Below are 18,702 nucleotides of genomic sequence, written 5' to 3' on the forward strand. Positions count from 1 at the left end.
AGAGACAGAGCTAAAGAATGGGCCAAGAACAGCAGCTGAATGGAACAGGTCATGCTGCTTCTCAAAGCTGAAAAGGCCAATCCTGTAATAGAGTTGATGGGGGCACCTAATCAGGTTTAACCCCACAGGCTGTGTGTGTGCAGAGAGGGCTGGAAATGTAGCTTTGCACATGAGAAGGACAGCGATATTCCAGGGCTGCTCTCCAGACACACGTACTCACTCATCTGCTTGATTCAATTTTATTTGTACAAAGGGTTTGTTGACGTAATGGGCAAACTAAGCCTTTAGGGATCAAGGGCTATGTAAATAAAACCTTAATGGAAGATTAAATCAGCTGATGTCCCCCTCAGTGCTATTTGCATTTGCAGGAATGGAACTGGCAATAGGGAGAATGAATCATTCTTACTATATTTAAGCACTGATTTTAAAATGTCTTTTTTACAAAAATAGCAGTCACTATAATAACACAGGCCTGGTAATACCTAGTAACAGATAACAAAAACGCCTTCCTATAAAGAGAACGAACATCATATTACAGTCACAGCTGAATAGCAAGCATGATAAACCAAGGCACCAAATATTGGGATCCTTGTTTTGTTTATCACCCAATGAAGAACCAAGCCTTTGTTCACCTGGACACTTCTGTTTATTATAATTTCTAAATATGGAGTGAATAATTTTTAAATATGGTGTGAAGCACAAAATAATTTCTAAATATGGAGTGAATGACATCTTAACTGTTATGTATTACCTAGTCCATCATTACCCATTATGTTCATTTCTTTAAAAAGAAATATTTCAAAAGAATTAAAATTATTTTTCTGTGAATTACAGGAGACATAAATGATCTGGAAGCTAGTGTAAATACTATATTCTTCTTCTACTGCTTTATATTTCACTAAAATATATTTAAATCACTAATTAGGAAGTCTCAAAATAATCATTTGTTCCCCCCTCAAAGATATATTATTGGTGATTATTGCCTTTAACATATAGTCTTTACAATTAGGAGACAACAGAGAATAAACTAGAGATTTTAAACTACCTTAAGATATTGCCAGTTTTCAAACAGCACACAGAAAAATATACTGGAATATCTCTATTTCTTTTTTGTTATATTAATAAAAATTTTAACATTTGAAAACCAATGTAAATAACCATATTAACAGAATAAAGAAAGTGATAATATCATAATCCCTATAGATGAAGGAAAACATTTGACAAAATTCAATAATCAATCATCATAGCAACTCTCAGCAAACTAGGAATAGAAGAAAACTTCAATTTCATAAAGGACACGTAACAAAAACCTATAGCTAACATCATATTTTAGTGAAAAACTGAATGCTTTCCCCCTAATATTGAGAATGGCCATTCAATTTTCTATTCAATATTGTACTGGAGGTGCTAGCTAGTGCAATATGGTAGGTAAAAAGGCAGAAAGATTGGAAAGGAAGAAGTAAAACAGTCTTTATTTGCAGACAGCATGATTGTATTTGTAGAGAATCCTAAGGAATCTACAGAAAGCCTATTAGAACTAAAGTGAATTTATCAAGGTCACAGGATGCAGTTACATAGAGAGGTAAGTAACTTGACCAAGGTTACAGTTACAATTTGTAATTAGAAGAGCCAAAATTCAAGTCCAGGTAGTCTGGCCCTGGGGCCTTCCTCTTAACTATTACTTATATGGTAACTTAAAAGTCAAGGTATTACCATACACATATATGCAAACATTAAATATTATTTCTCCTATTCAGTGACCACTAGCTTCACCCTAAATTTTAGTGAAGGGGAATAAAAAGGTGAGTTGTGAATCCAAAATCCCCATTCTATATACAAAAAGCATGATTGTTGATTGCCTAATAAAATCAAAGTTATGGATTTAACCCTTATACAGGCCAGCACATTTCACGCTGAAAAAAACCTTCACTAATACAGTGCTGGATATATGTACCATACCTAGCACCTACCCTAATAAATGACAAATACTCAAGTTCAGTGCAACTTATCTCTAATACTAGAAAACAAAACTTCAAAGATTATGGATGATGCATCACCAGCATCATTATTGTAGATGAAGGATAGCATGCTAATTGACAAATTCAGAAACATAATTAAAAAAACTGATGTAGACTTCAAAAGTAAGGCACTAATGCCCAATTAGCCACAGGCCAAAGTAAAGGCTGGTAGCATTTATATCTTTGTAGGAGAAACTCAGGGTTATCATTAGGGACCTTACATACGGATTTTTAAGTAATTATAATCAAGGTTGTTTATATTATGAATAACAGAAATAATAGGATAACAAGCACTGCTAAATTAACAAGCACTTACTGAGCCTACTAGCTAATAATGAAGTCTTGAAATAGAGCCAGTCCACCAACACTGGATACTGACACATGGGCAGAAAGAAATGACAGCAGGAGCCTGAGGTAGCGCCATCATGATGAATGAAATCAAGGAGAATGCAAGCAAAATAGTTGATGCAGGACCTTATACAGAATGCACAGCTAGAAAACAACCCTGGAAAAATCATTCCATGGTGGCAATCTCAAATGTGAAGGTTCTGTACGAAGACCGTAAGTTTAAAAGACAGAGTTGCAAATACAGTCAGACATTGCTAATAGAGACTACAAGCTCAAACTAAACGGTTTATCTTCAAGCAACAGGTGGTATGGTATTGGGCATGTATCAGTCTTTTTCAGTTAAACTGGCCTATGTAGATAATAATATACTGTCTTTACCGCTTTATTGTTGTTTTGATCCACTGTATGTAAATCATAAACTTCAAATTATTTTTCTAATAAAAGAAGCTGTGATTATCCATCCAACTCTGTTTTACAATGCCTCTTGTGGCACATAGTACATGATTGCAAGATGAATGGCTCAAGGTTGTGTTTTTGGTCTATTGACAACTGAATTATGGTGCTACTGAGGATAATGCACTATGGCATTGTAAGAGATATCATGGTGTAGGGGAAAAAGTTGAACATGTCATTTAGTATCTCTAGATCTCAGCTTTTTCATTGAGTACCTAATATGTATACTTAAAAACTGAATTTACAGGGTGAGTATGAAGATTGAGATGCTTAGCTTATATAAGATGCTAAATAAATGACCACGTATATTTGCACATGTATTCTCTCTCCCTCTGACAGACAGACACACACACACAAGGTTAATAGTTGAGGGTGATTGATTGTCCCACATAACTTGGCCCAAGGACAAATTATTGTAATTAGCCTCATTTATTTTCAATGTGCCCAGCAAGGACATGGAGAAATACATTAATTCTGTGGTCAGACAGTCAGTATTTAGTGGACGCTTCCATAGTTAAAATACTGTTAGCATTAATTTGTCAGATTCTGACACTATTGTTTTGAACTTTATTTCAATGGGTTCGAATGTTTTACTCCTTGTTTGAATATTGGGATGAGACATCAGAATAAACGTTTAACACTGAAGACCACTGACAAAGAATTTAAGTAGACAGTAGGGCAGTCAAAGGGTTTAGAGCCAAGACTCAGTAACCAGTCATAGCTCTGTGCAACCATAGATCCTCAGTAAATCACAATCTGGTCTGCCTGAGCCCTATTTTGAAATTCCTTTTCAACCTCCTGCTATTCTAATAGCAATGAAATAGTCTCTAATCATGTGGTGGATAGCAATGTGGGGAAGATCAAAATCTCCTAAATCCTACTTTGATTTATCTAGATGTATGATTTTGTTACTTTAAATAGATCTACTTTTTAACTATTCAAAAGCCATGTCTTAAGTGACAGAGTTTCTTTAAAGAAAGGAATCTATTGTCAACATGTATGGCCCCTAGAAAATATGTTAGAGACTTCTACTTAAAAGTTAAATAAACTGGGACCAGATTTACTCTCTTGCCTCAAACAACTAAAAAACTGAACGAAATATAGAAAGCAATGATGTTCAGGCATTAGCTGACAGACAGCATAATCCTGAGACCTCTGAGAAAAGGGAAACAAAGTGAACCATATGAGTACACCAGTTTACTGCCTGTAGGCAGTTCCAGGACGCAGTGCAGGCAGGGAAGACCCAAACAGCCCAGTGGTCTCACTGAGTTGTGGAAACAGAAATTAGATATCCAGGAGGGGAAAGTGGCTAGAATTTGTGGGACAGATAAGGACTGGGGAGGGGAAGAGCGGGGGTGGGGGGTGGGGGGGAGAAGGGGGTGGGGGGTAGAGGGGGGAGGAGAGAGAGAAGGAGAAGGAGAAGACGACTCTGGCATTCTAAAGATAGGCCTCCCTGGAGTCTTTGACTAAGTACTGATCTGCACACGCATGGGAGGAAAGTACTCAAGACTGCTGGAAGCAGTAGGCAGAATGATTCCCAGTGTTCACACAGGGCTGAAAGTAGTTTATGTTTGCATCAGTCAGAGTAGAAAGACTTTATAATACACAAGGAATTGGAATCCTAAGAAGGGTACTGCCAAAGTAGTGGGGGCTAAAGTAGTCCTAGACTAACGTCTACTCTACACTCACATTTATAAAGCTTAGAAACACTCTTTGGAAGGACCAAAGTGATTCCAAAGTTAATTGCATTCCAAAACAAAAGCCAAAAGTAATCAAATAAATATAACAGAATTCAACAACCAAAAATATAAAATTCACAATGCCTGTATCCAATAAAAAATTATCATACATGCACAGAAACTGGAAAATAAGACCCTTAACCAGAAGAAAAATCAATAAACAAAAACATACCCAGAAATGACAGGGATGAAAGAACTAGCAGACCAGGATAGTAAAACATCTTCAATAAATATGTTCTACATGTTCAATAAGTAGAGGAAACATGAACGTGAGTACAGAAAAAAGAAAAATGTAGCAAAGACCTAAAATAAACTTTTAAAGACTAAAAGTACAACATTTTAAATAAAAAATAGACTAGATGAGATTAACAACAGATTAGAAACTTTGGAAGAAAAGATCCGTGAACTTAAAGACACAGTATTAGAAATTATCCAAAGTGAAGCAGAAAGAGAGAGAGAGAGAGAGAGAGAGAGGAGATTGAATAAAAATGAACAGAGCATCAGTGACACTGGGACAATATCAAGCAATCTAATATTCATAACATTAGAATTCCAGAATGAAAAGAGACCTGGGGAGAAAGGGAACATGAAAACTATAAACCCACAGATTCAAGAAGCCTAAATCCAAGCAGAATAAATATAAAGAAAATGACTCCAAAGAACATCATAATCAAATTGCTGAAGTGATAAAAAGAAAATCTTAAAAGCAGCCAGAGAAAAAGAGATACATCATAGAGGACCAGAGATAAGAATTACAGCAGATTTCTTATCATAAACTATTCAAGCTAGCAAACAATGGATAGACATCATTAAAGTCCTGGAGGGGGGAAAAAAATCTGCCAACCTATTATGGAATTCTTTACCCAGTAAAAATATCTCTCAAAATGAAGATAAAATAGAACTTTTCAGGCAGATAAACCCTGAAAGAATTCTTTTTTTTTTTTTTTTTTTTTTGAGACAGAGTCTCACTCTGTTGCCAGAATTAGAGTGCCATGGTGTCAGCCTAGCTCACAGCAACCTCAAACTCCTGGGCTCAAGTGATCCTCCTGCTTCAGTCTCCTGAGTAGCTGGAACTACAGGCATGTGTCACCACGACCAGCTAATCTTTTTCTATTTTTAGTAGAGGTGGGGGTCTCACTCTTGCTCAGGCTGGTCTTAAACTCCTGACCTCAAGTGATCCTCCCACCTTGGCCTCCCAGAGTGCTAAGATTACAGGCATGAGCCACCATACCTGGCCCAACAGTGAAGAATTAATTTCAGCATAACTGTACTACCAAAAATGCTAAAGGAAGTTCTTTAGGCTAAAAGAAATCGATAATAGAAACACAAAGGAATAAAAAAAGCATCTGAAACAGTAAATATGTAGATAAATAGAAAAGTTATGTTTTTTTCATCATTATTATTATTTAGAGACAGGGTCTCACTCTGTCACCGGAGCTGGATGGCAGTGGAGTCATGATAGCTCATTATAACCTCAAATTCCTGGGCTCAAGCAATCCTCAGCCTCCCAAGTAGCTGGGACTACAGATGCACATCTTCGTGCCTGGATAATTTAAAGAAATTTTTTTTATAGAGATGAAGTCTTACTATGTTGCCCAGCTGGTACTGAACTCCTGGCCTCACGCAATCCTCTCACCTTGGCTTCCCAAAGTGCTGGGATTACAGGCATAAGCCACCATACCTGGCCTCATTTTTAAACATCTATAAAAAGACAACTGACTATTTAAAGCAAAAATAATAACATATTAAATAAAATTCATGAGAATAGCACAATGGGCATGACTAGAAAAATGGAAGTATATAGTTTAAAAATTCTTCCATGATATACAAAGTGATATACTATTATTTGAAGATAGACATGGATAAGTTAAAAATGTATATTAAAAACAGGAAAGCAATTACTAAAAATAAAAAACCAAAGATATATAGTCAATAAACCAATCATGAGGATAATATATGGAGTCATAAATATAGGCTGAGCGTGGTGGCTCATGCCTGTAATCCTAGCACTCTGGGAGGCTGAGGCAGGAGGATCGCTCGAGCTCAGGAGTACGAGACCAGTCTGAGCAAGAGCGAGACGTTGTCTCTACTAAAAAAAAAAAAAAAAAAAAATAGAAAGAAATTAGCTGGACAACTAAAAATATATAGAAAAAAAATTAGCCGGGCATGGTGGCGCCTGCCTGTAGTCCCAGCTACTCGGGAGGTTGGGCAGAAGGATTGCTTGAGCCCAGGAGTTTGAGGTTGCTGTGAGCTAGGCTAACACCATGGCACTCTAGCCCGGGCAGCAGAGTGAGACTCTGTCTCAAAAAAAAAAAAAAAAAAAAAAGAGACTCAAATGATCCAAAAGAAAGCAAAAAAAAAAAAAAAAAAAAAAAAAGGAGAGAGAGAAAAGGAACAAACAACAGATGGGACAAATAGAAAACACATAGCAAGATTGTCAATTTAAAGCTAACCATACCTATATTTATTACAATAAACATAAATTGTTTAAACATCCCAATTAAAATGCATAAATTGTAATATTAATTGAAAATCAAAGATACGCATTGTATAGAATCACACTTTAAAAATAAAGGCATATAGAGGTTAAAAGTAAAATGGTGCAAAAGGTACACAATACAAACTATAAGAAAGCTATAGTGACTATATCAATATTGGACAAAATGGACTGCAGCAGAAAGAATATTACCAAGGAAAAAAAGGTAATTTTTAAAGGGATCCATTCATCAAGAGGACATACAATCCTAAATGTGTATGTACCAACAACAGAGTTTCAAGATACATAAAGCAAGAACTGACAAAACTAAAAGGAGGAAAAGACAAATTTATAATTATAGTTGGAGATTTCAATACTCCTCTCTTAGTAATTGATGGAAAAGTTGGTTCTTTCAAAAGATCTATAAAATTGATAAACCTCTAGCCAGAGTAATCAGAAAAAAGAGAAAAACACAAATTACCAATAATAAGAATGAAAGAACTCCTACAGAAAAGGTTAATAAGGCAATATTATGAACTGCTTTATGCCAACAAATTAAACAACTTAGATGAAATGGACAAAGTCTTTGAAAGACACAAATTATCAGAGCTCACTCAGGAAGAAAAATTGAATAGCCCTATATGTATTAAAGAACCTGAATTCTTGGTTTAAAACCTTTCCACAAAGATAACTTTGGGGCCAGATTGCTTTACTGGTGAATTCTACTAATTATTCAATAAATGAATAATGCCAATACTATATAAACTCTTCTAGAAAACAGAAAAAGAGGGAAACTCCTACCCACTCATTTCATGAGGTCAGAATTATCCTGATACCAAAACCACATGAGGATATTAAAAGAAGAAAAGATATTAAAGATAAAGGATACCTGATGGAAATGGACAAACACAGTGAACTGCAAAAAACATGTAGAAGAACAAGAGGCTAGAGGATTGAAAAGATTTTAGACATTGTTCCATTGTCCTTTGTTGAATACTTCCCAAGTGTAAAGACCTGTATGGCATTGTATTTAACAGTATGGACTTTTGAAGCCAGACTGCCTGGGTTCAGGTCCTGGCCCCACTAACTTACTAGTTGCATCACTTTGGCCAAGTTACCTATCTTCTCTGTTTTTCAAACACATCTATAAATGGAGATAATAATAGAACCCTCCCACCATATGATTGCTATGAAGATTAAATGAGTAAATACTTTTCAAATGCTTACACCAGTGCCTGGCACATGGTAAGCACTACATAAGTGTTTGCTGAAATTATTATTCTACATGTTATAATAGTTGGCTGTTGTCATTAAGTCGTAATATTTGCCCTCAAAAAGAACTAAGCAGTATGGTAAGTGACTATCCTCACTGTATTAGTTCCCTGTTGCTGCTGTAACAAATTACTACAAACTTAATGGCTTAAAACAAGAGAAATTTATTCTTTTACAGTTCTGGAGGCCAGAAGTTCAGTATTAACTTTCACTGGGCTGAAATCAAGAGGTCAGCGGGCTGTGCTCCCTCTGTAGGTGCTAGGGAAGAATCTCCACTCTTCCAGGTTCTGGCAGCTGCTGTCATTCCTTTGCTTGTAGCCACATCACTCTGATCTTTGCTTCTATGGTTACATTATCTCCGCCTTTTCCGTGTCTCTCTCTGTCTCTCTCTTTTAAGGATACTTGTGATTGGATTTAGGGCCCACTCAGATATCCTGGATAATCTCTCCATGGCAAGATCCTTAACTTAATCACATTTGTAAAGATACCTAGTCCTAATAAGGTAACATTTACAGGCTCCAGGGATTAGGACCTAATATATTTAGATGGTCATTATTCAGCCTACCATGCTTATCACTAGGGATAGACTGATCTAGTGTGGAAATCATAACGTAAACAACATTTGTTATTAAAGGATATTTAGCTTTCTCTACAACAAACCTGTTAGTACATGCAACCATGTTCCAAGGCACAATCCATTCACCTGGAGGTAGGTCCCAAAAGTGTAAGCATAATATCCACAATGAACTATAACACCTCTATAGTGCAAACATGCAAATCTATACAATTATACACTCATCACAAACTTTGGGGGAGGAGGAGCATTTTTGGAACTTCTTGTGATTCAAATAAAATAGCTTATTAAGATCACTGGTAAGAACCAAGAAAACCAGGGGAAACTAGATTTGATGACAGCAGTTATGACTAAAGGAAGGTTAAAAAAACTGGCTACTCATAATGACCACAGGTACTTGCACTGACACCCTACATATTTATCCTATATGATACAACAGTGAAGAGCTTTGGTTCTAGAGTCAGACAGGCCCCAGTTTGCGCTCTGGCTTTCTAATGTATTCCTGATTTGACCTTGGACAAGTTATTTCACCTTTTTTGAGTCTGTTTCTTCATCTGTAAAATGTAAATAATATGAGTACTTACCTCACAGAGTTGCTGTGAAGATTAAGAACTCATGCAATGCCCTAGCATGACAATTAGCATATATAAGTGTTCAATAACTTATAATCACAATTATTATTATGTAATAAATACCACTACTTCTAATACAACTCCATCTTCTATTTCAGGAGAAATATTGTCTCATCTTCAATTTCTTTATTTTCAGGAGCAGGGAAGTTATTCCTCTGGGGACTGCGATCTCATGGGGGAAAGGCAACACATAGACAAAGCAAAGCAAATAATTCAGTCTGTAATTCTGGTATGCATATCCTTGGGGAAAAAGGAAAAGAAGAATAAAGAAAGGACTTTGTAAACTAGTGAAGAACAGGAAGTAGGGTGAAGAGTTTGACGTGTGACTAAGAGGACTAACATACAGTACTTGAGGTTTGGGGGAAACAGGAAAATAAATTAAGAATTTAAAAGGCAGAATTCTAAAATAAGGGATGCAACAGATTCATTCTCTGTAGGAATTTATTAAATGATGATAACTTTGCACTTTGGAGAAATGAAGGCTGAGAGGAAGAAGTTATGACAGGGACAGTGAAATCATGAAGATAAGATAAAGTAAACACAGACTAGCTCACTTAACATACCAGAACCCCAGTTGGGATTGAGATCAAGTGGAGGATAGACAAGGAAAGCTGAAAATTAAAGAAAGTGTGTATTTAGGACAAATAAAACACTGCAAGCAACTCTCAGACATGTGTGGTGTGCTGTTTTTCTCAGTATTTCCAGCAGTTGGCTCAGTACCCATCATGTCCTCAATAAATTGGGGTTGAATGAACAAACATGCATATTCAATAGTAAAAATACTGGCAATAGACAAGAAGTCAAATTAGACGTTCCTTTGTAACTGTATGATTCTGTCTCCGGTCTCACTCCTGTCCAAACCACACTCCACATTGCTGATGGCATCTTTCCAAAAGGCAGATCTGATCACTGTTACTCCTAGCGGGCTTTAATAGCTCCCCATGGCTTCCACCATAAATCCCAAATTCCTTAGCTTGACCAACCGAGCCTTTTGTGATTTGATGCCAGCCTACTTTTCCGCCTCATTCTGCAACTACCCTCCTCATATGGCATGCTGAGGTCCTGCTGGGTTGTTTGGAGTTCCCTACATATGTACCCTCTCATACAGACACCCAGCTTTCACACACACTGCTTCCTGTCTGTCCCAGGAGCTCCTCCCTATGCTTCAAATGTCACTTTCTCCAGAAAACTTTTCCTAACACTTCTAAGCAGGGTTAAATGACCCTTCCTCTAAGTTTTCAAAACACCTTGTCCACACTTAAGTTATAGCACCAATGGCAGTACCATAATTAATGTTTCTACTAACTATGATTCCATTAATGCTTTAATTTGGAAACCTCTGGAGTACCAGGATTGGGTTCTATTCATCTTTGAATCCTAGCATGGGGCGTAGAAGGCTTTAAAATATTTATTGAATAAATGAATAGATTGTAAAGACCAAAAATAGAAACAAAGCTTAAATACGTGAGTCAACAAGACACAGCAGGATACTAAAAGACAGTTAGGGATGGGCAAGTTCATCCCTGTAATTGGAAGATTTTGTCAAGCTTGGCAGCTACAATACTCCCCTCTAATGGTCCCTTGCTATCATGATTAGAGACCTAATTTTGGGCTGTATATACTATAGGCCTAACTCAGTATGACATTCCCTATCTTATATTATTTCTAATCATTTCTCACATTCACTTTGCCTTTGAGAAAGCAATTTCATTTTCATGTGCTTTAGTGTCACCATCTTTTTGGAAGTAACTGCTATTTCAAAATGCTCTAAAAGCCAAGCTCTGCTCTCTTACTAGAATTCTCATTTCCTCTCTCTCACTAAGTGGAATGGAAAATTTCAGTTAAATTAAAGATGAGAATAATCTGAGCCCAAACTTACTGCACAACTTTAGCTAAGTTATTCTACTTCTATACATCTCAACTTTCTCTTCCTTAAAATGGAATCAACTCTACCATCTAGGAGGTCACAGCAGATAACAAAAGATGAAACTTACACAGTACTTATTATGCACTCACTCGTATTAACCTGTTTAATTCTATAATTCTTTGAGGTAGGGACTATGAGAAGACTGGAGCACGGAAGGAGTGCAGACTTCAAGAGGACTGTGAGGGTCACAGTTAATGAATGGTAGAGGCAAGGCTGGAACCCCAGCATGCTGGCTCTAGCACCCCTGCAGTTAACCATTACCCCTTCCTGCCTCTCTGCAGGCCAGTGAAAGGTACTGTGCACAGAACAAAACTCCAGTGCCTTAAAGTATGAAAAGTCATAAAAATTATTTTTTTCAAACCAATGCAAGCCTTATTTGTAACTGAAAACAAAATAAAAGCGAGAAGAAAAAGGAAGGAGACACTGAATGGTAGGCTTCAGATACGGGACAGTGTTCCATATGTCAATCCAAATGCATTAAGACTTCAAACCATCCGTCATTTATAGCTAAAATAAGGGTCTCTTGTGAGTTTAGCAATCAAGGAGATGGATTTGTCCTTCACTGGTACTATACCTACAATTAAGATGACACTGTCACTACATGAACACCTACCTTGGGGTATGGCTTTATGGATCAAGGAGTTAGGTTTTTCTCAGGAGTGACAACCGAAAAATAGAAATAACACAAGATATGGTTGTTATGCTTTTTATGCAGAAACAAAATTTTATTTTTATTTTATTTTATTTTTTGAAACAGGGTTTTGCTCTGTTGATATATAGTGCAATGGCATCATCATAGCTTATCGCAGCCTCAAACTCCTGGGCTCAAGCAATGCTCCTGCCTCAGCCTCTCAAGGAGCTAAGACTACAGGTATGTAAGTACCATCATGCCCAGCCCAAATTTTATTTTTAATAGAAGCATTAAAGAATTAATTAAGTGCATATCACCCCCTACCCAAAAATTAATTAGGGAAAAATTTAAGGAACATCCACGAGATATAATACAGTACCTTTAGATTGTTATCAACCTTTTAAATTTCCTTCTGGGCAATGGAACATTTAGAAAGTGCTGAATAAATTAATACTATTTCAGAGATGGATTCATAGAAGCGCTGCATTTCCAGATGGTTCCTTAGAAGGAACAGGTGCCTTATAATGGCCATGATTTGCCCTGGAGAAATCTACTATTCAGTACGTCTTCAAGAGGGAGAACTTACTTAAGTCTCTTGAGAAGTCTAAAGCCACCTTTATCTGTACCCATGGTTTTTACATCTTTTTCTCCCCCCATCAGAAAGAACAGAGAAAGATCAGGTTACATTGCTTCTTTGGGCCTGTATAAATTCCTGTGAGGTTCTCTCTTCTTTCAGGCAAAGTTTCCCTGGCAACCATATTTACACACTCACTCAATTCCCACCCCTCCTTTGATTCACTGGTTGGTATAAAATTAATGTGCATTGATTTGCCAAAGCTTACAAGTTAATCAGTTTAATAGACTCACAAAATTCTAGATTCTGGTTTCTTCCCAAAACTTGCTTCTTAAGGAGCCTGCTCACTTTCTTGAATATAATTCTCTTTAGTTTAAATATTTTAGATCACATTTAATATGTATGATGAATGTTTCTAGCTATGGGTAGAGAAAAGAATATTCTCCTAAGGGCATCTGGCCAATATTATGACTTAGGAAGATCAAGAGACAAAGAGGTACCTTAGTTCCAAGTAAGTAAGGGGTCAGATTTTTAACCAGCAATGATAAGGCACTGGAAGAGAAGAGTCAGGGACCAAAACAAAAGTTCTGGGCCACATGAAATGATGAATCAGTGCCAAGATTCTGGAAGATCCAAGGTCAATACCTGAATAACAGGAATGGGGCATGAGTTATCAAGAATGGAGTTTCATTAATTCATTCACCAAGTATTGATTAAACACCTACTAGTGCTTGGTATTGAGAAAATAGCAGTGAATAAGTCAGACATGGACCCTGCCTTCATAAAGTTTATAGTCAAATAATTGAATAGTGAACCAATGTTGATTTTGTTATTAAACCAAGAATCTTTGTGCTAGGGGTTAACTATATGATTTTCTGTAAGGGACAGAATTGGTTTTGGAGTAGGGATAGCACAAGGATCTACAGATGGAAACAAATTTAAGAAGTCCTCACTGGAGTAGGTGAGTTGGCAAGTCCAGCAGTCTTTGACATATACAATGGTTTCTTTACATTTAACCTTCGACAACAATGATACATAAGTCTGCAGATGGGGAGATGAAGAAGGGTATATTTATCACAGGGAACAAGGCTAGATATTTTGAAGTATATCTAAGTTTTCTAAAAAATAGAGTGAAAGTAGATAAAGGTATGAGTTATTCTTAAGCTCATTCAACAACCATTTATTGCGCATCTATGATGTTCAAGGAATAGTTTTAGGAATTGAAGTTATGGGTATGAAGAAGACATAGTCTCTAGCAATTACAACAATGTGGTAAGTGCTATAATGAGATGTTAAAGTATAAGGGAAGATCAGAGAGGAAGGATGCTAACTCTTAAAAAGCAAGCTGGGACATGCTTCAGTTGAATCTTAAAAGATAAGTAGAGAAATTTATTGTTTTAAGCTGATAAATTTGGGGATAATTTGTTATGCAGCAATGGGTAACTACTACAGTGCCTTAAGGAGACTGTGGTGACTACCTAGCCATCCAAGCTCTGTTTCACGATGTATACCACAGGTTATACTGAAAATCTCTTCGTGTTTTTAATCTCACGTATTCTTAGGCTCATTTGGTCCATGTTGGGAGTAGAAAATGAGAACAAGCACTCTGAATGGGAATGAGGTAAGTAACAGGAATAGGTGACACAATCTGCCTTGTCTGATTTCCTCCACAAAGGAATCCAGGTGGGTTGGTGTAGGACTTGGTCAAATGGTCAGTTAGTGTCAAGTGGTGTCAGCGCTTGGTCAAATCATTGCTCAGAGAGACCAGGAGTGGGAGGAACAAGATGATAAGTGAAAGTTGTTTTAGTGAGAGCCATAACCATGAAAACCAGAAAAACTTAATTTGTTGTCGGTTCCAAGTAGTGACTATAAAGCCGAAAATGAGAAAAAATATTATTAATAAAATTAGGATTTTCTGTTTTTCATGATTCTTGTAGGTAGATGAAGGAATTAGAGGAGGCAAAAAAAGCAAGAGTAGAACAGGAGTGTTCTAGACAACTGTGGTAAACAGTTATGTTCAAAGCTGCTGGGTAGTCTATGGTTTGGGGGTGGAAGGGTTGCCAGGTTACATCAGCCTGGTTTAAAAGGCACCAGATCAGGGCAGGCAAGTTGGACTATACCTGCTCCTCCAATTTCTGGTTCAGCAGGTTGAAAAATGGTCTCCATAGTTTCCCACAAGCAAATGGGTATATCTGACTACCAAAGGAATAGAAATGAGCTCATGTCTCATTTAAATTGGGAGTAAGAACAGCATCAGCACTGTAATTCTATCCAATATCGCTCTCTGAATATGAGGGATGAGTTTCCAGTAGTCATTCTGAGTAAATAATTCCTTGCCACTTTATTCTCTATTCTCTTCATACTGACTGGGTATCCACTTGAAGTTCAAAATAGCTCCCTTTTGCCCTTGATATCACCAGACTCAAGGAGTCTAAAATGAGAGGATCACAGGAAAATATGATTGTGCACCATGACACAGCAAGGACTTTAAGGCCACCTAACCAAACCAAAGGCTATGGCATGAAATGTTTTCCCAGCTTCAGGAGGTAGTATTGATACCTTCAGGAAGAACTGCCTATGCAATTTGTGGGTCCCAGTGCAAAATGAAAATGCAGGGCCCCTTGTTAAAAAATTATTAAGAATTTCAAGACAGGCCAGGCACGGTGGCTCACGACTGTAATCCTAGCACTCTGGGAGGCCGAGGCGGGTGGACCGTTTGAGCTCAGGAGTTCGAGATCAGCCTGAGCAAGAGTGAGACCCCGTCTCTACTAAAAATAGAAAGAAATTATACTGAACAACTTAAAAAAATATACATAGAAGAAATTAGCTGGGCATGGTGGTGCATGCCTGTAGTCCCAGCTACTCGGAAGGCTGAGGCAGAAGGATTGCTTAAGCCCAGGAGTTTGAGGTTGCTGTGAGCTAGGCTGATGCCACGGCACTCTAGTCCAGGCAACAGAGTGAGACTCTGTCTCAAAAAAAAAAAAAAAAAAAGAGAATTTCAAGACAGCAGCAACAGAACATTAAACCAAACATGGGGGCCCTTATAACACAGGGCCCTGGGAGACTGCACAGGTCACATGCCCATGAAGCTGGCCTTGCCTTCAGAGAGTACAGCCTGGTCCTTTAGAAGAGCTTTAGAGTCTGAGCTGGATCCAAATCCCATCTCTGCCACTCATATGGGATCTTAGACAATTTATTTAGCCTTTCCATGCTGCCAAGAGGATGTGTGGTTATAATCCAGTATTGGGAGAATTAGATGGGATAATGAACAAAATGTACACAAAGTTCTCAGGACAATGCCTAGCACATAGTAAGCACTCAATAAATGATAGCTATACTATTAGTATTCAATGAAATGTATAGGTAGTTATCAAAGCAGTAAGTTTTAAGATATAAATTGCTTAACTGCTATTAAGAATAGGAAAGAAAGAGAAAAATATTTTAGGACAACTAAAATAACAAAGCAGATAGGGAAAATTAAATCTTCCACTTAACTCTGTTCCCTTTTTTAACCACTTTATTATTTCTTTTCCTCCTTCTGGTGCCAAACATACAAAGGGTGATTTACATACTATCTCCATTTCTTACCTGCATCTCATGCCATGGTTCCCTTTAATCTGGCTTTTAATATCCCCATTGTTACCCCCCACTAAACTGAAGCTATCATTTTCAAAAAGTTACTAGTGACCTCCTGTTTACTAAATATAATGACATTTCCCACTCTTTCTGCACAATTTCATATTGCTGACCAATTTCTCCAGCTTGAAACCCTTTCTTCTCTGACTTCTGTGATACTACACTCTCATGATTAACAGCATGTCTAACTGGCCTTATATCTATCAGGTGCACAACAGTGATGAACAGATTGCATTTGTTGGATGAATAAATTAGATGGTTCTTTTGCTTCTCTGATATTCCTTATTTTCTACCATACTGACTCTATTTCTTCTCCCTACCTCCCTAAATGTGGATAATTTCCAAGCTTCAGTCCTTGGTCTTCTATACTTCTATTTCTATGCTGTTACTAATGGTGAACCCAGCTAATCACATGGCTTCAATTATTACCTTCTATATATGACTCCTTGACTTCTCTCTTTTGAACACTAGGCCCCCACTTCCAATACTTATGGGATGTGTCCACTGCGAAGTTCCAGCATTGCCTCAAGATATTTAGCACTTAGCTTCCCCTCCTCTTCCCCAAACTGGCTTTCTTTTCTGTCCATCCTGTTTCTGTTAATCCTTTACTCAAGGTCAAGACTATATTTAATACTACTTTATCTCTTGTCTTCCATATCCATCAGTCACAAGGTCCTGCTCACTTTCCCTTTATACTACTTATTGACCTATCTATTCTTATTTTCATTGCAGCTTCCTAATTCCTTGTCCTCTCACACCTAGACTACTTAAATAACCTACTAACTAGTTGTACAGTTCTCTTTCTCTCCCTACTAAAATTTATTCTCCACATTGCTGTTGAGAATCTTCTTAAAATACTACTTTAATGACCCCACACTTTCCTAACCAAAAATCTTTGACTTATGATCATCTACACAGGATGAAGTCCTAACTCTTTAGTTTGGCATTCAATGCCTGCTACAATCTGGCTTCAACCAACCCTTACGACCCTCTGCTTAAACCTTCTGATCTAGCCAGACTATAGTTAACCTCATCAAGTAGCTCCTGAGAACTTCCACATTCTGACCCTGTGTTTTATGAACATTAATTTTCCTGTCCAAAAATCCCTTCCACCTTCCCACAAAATTCACCATGTATCTGAAAAAGCCTTCTTTGGTAATCATAGTCCATAATGATCTTTTTCTTTTCTCTACTCCTATAATACCACATATTTAGCACCTCAAAAATGTGCTGAATTACTGTTTTACATATGTGATTTCATTTACTCTTCACAACTATATGAGGTAGGTGGCATTATTACAGATGAAGAAACTGAAATCAAATAACTTGCCCAAAGACATGAAGCAAGTACCTGGTAGAAATGGGATCTGAATCCTTGTTTAGCTGAGAATAACCCCCACACTATACCACTTCTCTCATTTTTCTGTCTCCCCCAAATCATAAATACAGCGTAGTATTTACACACAAGCAGGTGCTCAGTAAATATGTTGATTGAGAAGATTGCTTAAATACCACCCATGATTTTCTAGCACTTACAGAATTATCAATCTTAGCAGAGCATATTAGGCATGTTAACCAGTGCCTCCTTCTTTACATAACTTGATCTGTAATATAGTTCAAACCAGGAGATTTGCCGAAAATTCACCACGATTCATCCTAGAAATAAATTTTGGCTTGAGCAAAGCTAAAAGGCCCTTATCTGATTCAAACATTAAGTGAGTTTTGGGGAAGAAGTCCACCTTAATACCTATGAACCCATCCTTGCTCTGCTTCTAAATATCAAGAAGTAAAAATAGGCTGGCTACTTGATGGCTTATGAAATAAAATGGCCTATTTATAGTTCTAGAGATAGATGCTAAGGCAACAGAACATGATTTTCTCTGTTCTAGTAGCTAAGACCTCAGTAAAAGAAGCCCAATAAATGTGAATCATGGTTAGAAATTGGGATGAAGAGAAGAGGATAATAGGAGGGAGAGAGAACAGAAAGGAGGCGGCATTGGAAATAGCCTAGGGAGGAGGTGATGCTGTCCTTTTCCGCATAGTTGCTTGAAGCTGTCAGATCCACCGCTGTTCTAGACAGCTGGCACCACCCAACAGTGGGCTCTATCATATTTGTGATTCATGGTCTCAGTCCTGAACTGCTTGCCCTGACCCATATCATAGTCCAATCCTCTCTTAATCCAGATCCTTCCAGCTTCTGATCTTATTATTCACTTCCCCATGCCTCACAGATTTGACATCCATCCAGCATTGCTTCTCTGCTTATGACCAGTATCTTCCTCTTTTTTATGGTTTAGATTTATCCTCTAGGATGCTGCCTCTTGTGCTGAAACTTTTCCCCAGTGTTTAGGCCCTCTACCTTGTAGACTGTATTGTAAACTACTCCCTTTCTACTTCTATATGTTGGATCCTTACTTGGAAA

General features: G+C 37.4%; 1 protein-coding gene across 7 annotated transcripts in view; it reads right to left on the reverse strand.

Annotated features, from left to right (window-relative positions):
• The window catches only part of PHC2 (polyhomeotic homolog 2), a 103,134-nt gene that overhangs the window by 82,535 nt on the left and 1,897 nt on the right, over positions 1 to 18,702 (reverse strand). The window lies entirely within an intron of this gene.

Source organism: Eulemur rufifrons, chromosome 8, assembly GCF_041146395.1.
Source record: "Eulemur rufifrons isolate Redbay chromosome 8, OSU_ERuf_1, whole genome shotgun sequence".
NCBI lineage: Eukaryota > Metazoa > Chordata > Mammalia > Primates > Lemuridae > Eulemur > Eulemur rufifrons.